Genomic DNA, 5,461 nt, shown 5'->3' with positions numbered 1-5,461 from the left:
TGCCCAGCCCTGGAAGCTCTGGGGAACAGTTTTATTTATTTATTTTATTTATTTATATCTTCGATTTCTACCCCGCTCCAACCCCGAAGGGTCTCTGAGCGGCTTACAAGTTCCAAATTTATCCCTAGCTAAGGCCACATATCTACAGGGGTTGGGGCTGCCTACCGGCACCCATGTGGCAGGGCTCGCTGTTTTTTTCCTTAGTTGTTCTTTCTCAGGCGGTCTTTTGGGTGTCAGTGCTCGGTTCCTGGTGTGGTCGCCCGGTCCGGCGGCTTCTTCTTTCTCTTTTATTTTGTTTAAGACATTTCTACCCACATAGAGTCCACAAGGCAGTGAACATAAAGCCATTAGAATATTAAATCACAAATGTATACAAAACTTGTAAATAATCAAATAAAGCACATACACACACAGGGAGGAGGGCCAATAAGAGTTAGTGCAGGAATGCAAACAGAACAAAAACATTTTCACCCACTGGTGGAAGACAACGATAGAGACAGACGAAATCTCCCCAGGGCAGGAGTTCCAAAGTTTTAACACCACAACCAAGAGGGCCTTTTCTTGGGTTGCCACCCATCTAGCCTCAGATGGTGGGGATACCTGAAGCAAGGCCTCCAAAGATGACCAGCGTGGATGGGTAGGTTCATATATGGTCCTTAAGGTATGGCGATCTCAAGCTGTACTAAAACTTCAAAGGTCAATACCCGCACCTTGATGATGATGATGATGATGATAATAATAATAATAATAATAATAATAATAATAATTCACATAACAACTTAAAACCACCAATGTCACCCAAATTCCAATTTCATACAGCATTTAAGGCAATAATAGCTCTCGAATAAAAACTAATTTTTAATCTATTTGTCCTTGCTTTAATTGTCCTGTATCTTCTGCCCGAAGGCAGCAGTTCAAACAGGGAATGTTCAGGATGTGACAAGTCCTGCAAAATGTTCTTTGCTTTTTTCAAACATCAAGAACTATACAATTCCTCCAGGGATGGGAGAGGGCAGCCAATGATCTTCTGGGCTGTAATAAAAACTCTCTGGAGTGCTTTCCTCTCCACAGCCGTACAACTGGCAAACCAGGCACAAACACAATATGTTAAAATGCTCTCTATTGAGCAGCGATAGGAGGACATCAATGTTTTCTCACTCAAGTTATTTTTCTTTAAAAGTCTGAGAAAAAAAGAGCCTCTGCTGGGCCTTCTTCACCAGAGCAATGGTGTTAGCGCTCCAGGTCAAATTTTGCTCAACAGTTACTCCCAAAAACTTAAAAGTAGCCACCCTCTCCACTCGTTCTCCACCAATAACCAGTGGCTGGATGTCCGTTTTATTCCTCCTATAGTCCACTACCAATTCCTTGGTCTTGGTGGTGTTGAGGATCAGATTATTTTCCCTAGACCACACACAAAGCCGTTCCACCTCATCCCGGTAAGCAGACTCATCATTCCCAGAGATGAGCCCCATCACAGTGGTGTCATCAGCAAACGTAATGATGGTGTTACGGGGGTGGGTGGAAGTACAGTCCTGCGTATAGAGGGTATAGAGCAAGGGGCTCAACACACAGCCTTGTGGAGAACCGGTATTAAGGATAAGGGCTGTGGACATGTAGGACCCTACCCTAACCCTCTGGGGGCGTGCTGTCAAGAAGTTCAAAATCCAGAGGCATATGGAGCTGGAGAGTCCAAGGCCCTCCAATTTGGACACTAATCTATATGGGAGGATGGTATTAAAGGCAGAACTAAAATCCACAAACAACAACCTCACATAACTCCCCGCCTGCTCCAGATGTGACAGAGCAGTATGGAGAGTGGTAGTGATGGCATCCTCCGTGGATCTGTTTGCCTTATATGCAAACTGATGACTATCCAATGTAGATGGAAGGCATGAAACAATGAATACGTACCAATTTCTCAAAACACTTCATCACAACCGGAGTGAGTGCAACTGGTCTATAATCTTTTAGACTACTGATTGTAGATTTTTTGGGCAGGGCAACAATAATTGAGGACTTTAGGTACGACGGAACAATAGACAGGTGTAAAGACCAGTTGAAGATCTTAGTAAAGACCCGTTAACTGGTCAGCACACTCCTTCAACACCCATCCCGTAATGCCATCAGGTCCAGCCGCTTTCCTCGGATTCACAGCCCTCAGCGTTCGCCTCATCTCATGCTCTTCTACCCTGAGGGAGGGGCCGCCATGGACATCAAAACGGGCAAAGAAGAGATTAAGCACTTCCGCCAATGAAGGGGAACCTTGAATGGGAATCAGAAGCAAACTGGGAGCCATTGTAGATGGAACAAGACTGGAGTGACGTGGTTCCTACAACCCACTCCAGTCAACAGTTTGGCCACACACCATTCTGTCCCAACTGTAGTTTTTGGGCAGTCTTCAAGGGCAGCCCCATTTACAGCACACTGCAGTAATCTAATCTAGACGTGACAAGAGTATACACCACAGTGGCTAGGTATTTCCTGCCCAGGAAGGGCCACAGGTAGCTCACAGCACCCCTGGCCGCCACTGTAATTTGTGTATCCAGGAACACCCCAAGCTATGAACCTGCTCCTTAAGGGGAGTCCAACTCCATCCAGAACAGGAGATATCCCAATGCCTGGGCCAAACATTCCCCCAACTAGTGGCACATGTGTTTAACACATCATGTACAAGACATCTAAAACAAATACTGCAAAAAGTACATAGTAAATGAATTATCTGCTCTGGGCTACCTGAGGACACAGAAGGACGGCTTCAAGGCGGAATTGGATAAACATATGGAGCAGAGGTCCATCAGTGGCTATTAGTCACAAGGTACAGATAGGAACTCTCGGTCTGGAGGAAGTGGGGGGCAACAGTGGGGGGGCTTCTAGTGTCCTGGCCCCACTGCTGGTAGTTTTGGTCACTGTGTGACAGAGTGTTGGACTGGATGGGCCATTGGCCTGATCCAACATTGGATTCTCTTATGTCCTTGTGGGTAACTGATGCACTAGGCTCATGGAGTCAGATAAGTATTCATAGAATCATAGAATGTTAGCGTTGGAAGGGACCTTGCAGGTCATCTAGTCCAACCCCCTGCACTCTGCAGAAGCATAGCTGAAAGATAGCCCTACATACCTACAACATACCCGAAAGATGGTCATCCAGCCTCCGCTTGAAAACGTCCAGCGAAGGAGCATCCACCACCTCCTGAGGCTGACTATTCCACTGCTCAACCACTCTTACAGTTAGGAAGTTTCTCCTGATATTTAGTTGGTAACGACTCCCTTGTAATTTCCACCCATTAGAGCTAGTCTTGCAATCCAGAGCAAGAGAGAATAGATCTGCTCCATCTTCTACGTGACAGCCCTTCAAATACTTGAAGACTGCAATCATGTCCCCTCTAAGCCTTCTAAGTATTGACACCCCAACACCCACCCCACTGCCACAATGTAAAAGAGAACATTCATACACAAGACAAGACTTCCAGGTTCTTAGCACTACTCCAGTCACAACATATTAATATCATTGCTTAGCAATAGGGAGCCCATTTCTCATAAGATTAGCAATCAATATTTATGTCATTAGTTGCTGTAGATTTTCCAGGTTGTGTGGCCGTGGTCTTGGCATTGTAGGACCTGACGTTTCGCCAGTAGCTGTGACTACACAGAAAGATGGAGTACTCTCTGTGTCAAGGTGAGAAGAAAAATGGTAGGCAGGTAATTTATATCTACTCCAGAAGGTGGGGTAGGGCTGAGTCACTATTTATGTCATTTGGATATTTATGTCATTTGGATACTAAGCAAAAGGACATGAATCTAGAACATAAATTCTTTCCCAGTTCTTGGATGCCAGAATCAGGGTTTCTTTTCTCCCTTCTCCTTGTTTTAAGATTTAAAACATTTATATGCACTTTTCCATTTTGCATTTATATACTGCTTCACAGATGTTCAATCGTAAATAAGAAATAAAAAGAAACTAAAAAAACAAGCTACACCGGAGGTCAAAGCACGACAAAACAGAGAAACACAGGTAAAGCTCAATAATCTGCAATACAGAAGAAAGACAAATCAGACCATTAACATCCTGGAAGATCAACAGTCACAGGCCCTGGTCACACAGCAAAGTTGCCACGGGAGAGGCACAGAAGGTGGGCGGATTATCCGGGCACGATCACACCCCAACATCTGGGAAGTGGAGTGCACTCGTGGCTTACCGCCGACAATGCGGATTTTAAAACTAGTACCTCCAAGGTGGCTCAAGTGGTTAAGACGCTGAACTGCAGGCTGTGGAAGGTCGGTAGTTCAGCAGTTCGAGACCCGGGTGCCACATGATGGAGTGAGCTCCCATCTCTAGTTCCTGCTCCTGCCAACCTAGCAGTTCTAAAGCAAGAAATTGCAAGTAGATAAATAGGTACCACTTTGGTGGGAAGGTAACAGCGTTCCGTGCGCCTTGGTGTTTAGTCATGCCGGCCACATGACCACGGAAACATCTTCGGACAGCACTGGCTCTTCGGCTTTGAAACGGAGATGAGCACCGCAACCCTAGAGTCGGATTCGACTGGCTTTCGAGCAAGGGAACCTTTACCTTTACCTCCAAGGTACTAGTAAACGTTTGCCATGGGCTGCCTCCAGACTCCCGTGGTGTGATCGCGCCGGCGCGCAGCATTCCCCTCCGGTCCCTCGTTTACCCGCTGGCGCCGAGGGAAGGACCTGTGCTGTGCCGCCGGCGCGTCTGATCGCGTAATCGCGGATTAAACTGCGCCGGGGCAATTAGCCACGCCTCCCCCCCGCGATATCTGGCCCGTGTGCTCGGGGCCACAATTTGGCATTTTATCACCATTTGAAAAAAAGGCCTTGCGAACCTGCTTGGGGCGGGTGCTCCATAAATGGGCCACCGCCAATGAGCAGACCCTTCCCTAAGCACTGCCATTTTGATCTCAGAATGCGTCAGCTGACAGGTTTCAAGAACACAGATAAGCATGGCTGGGCTCTTTCTGTCCAGAAGGGGCTGCACTTGGGAGAAATGGACCTATGCCACACATGATTCTGAGCTTCCAGAACAAGGGCCGGCTCTGACAGACGGGTGAGTGGGCTCTAGATCAAATGAAGCCTGGACGCTCCCTAGAAGCTAAAATGGCTACACTGAGGTTTATTTCGGTCAGATTATGACAAGACAGGAGTCACTGGAAAATAGAACAATGCTAGGTGCCTGGTGATGAGCCAGTTTGGTGTAGTGGTTAAGTGTGCGGACTCTAATCTGGGAGAGCCGGGTTTGATTCCCCACTCCTCCACTTGCACCTGCTGATGTGACCTTGGGTCAGTCACAAGCTCTGGCACAGCTGTCCTTGAAAAAGAGCAGTTTCTGTCAGAGTTCTCTCAGCCCCACCCACCTCACAGGGTGTCTGTTGTGGGGAGGGGAAGGGAAAGGAGTTTGTAAGCCGCTCTGAGACTCCAAGTGAAGGGCGGGGTATAAATCCAA

General features: G+C 47.1%; 1 protein-coding gene across 1 annotated transcript in view; it reads right to left on the bottom strand.

Moving 5' to 3' along the window:
* The window catches only part of PACS1 (phosphofurin acidic cluster sorting protein 1), an 86,832-nt gene that overhangs the window by 57,573 nt on the left and 23,798 nt on the right, over positions 1-5,461 (bottom strand). The window lies entirely within an intron of this gene.

Source organism: Gekko japonicus, unplaced genomic scaffold (assembly GCF_001447785.1).
Source record: "Gekko japonicus isolate JY-2015 unplaced genomic scaffold, Gekko_japonicus_V1.1 scaffold1188, whole genome shotgun sequence".
NCBI lineage: Eukaryota > Metazoa > Chordata > Lepidosauria > Squamata > Gekkonidae > Gekko > Gekko japonicus.
The sequence above is the reverse complement of the archived record's forward strand: the minus strand, read 5'-3'. Positions and strand labels throughout refer to the sequence as shown.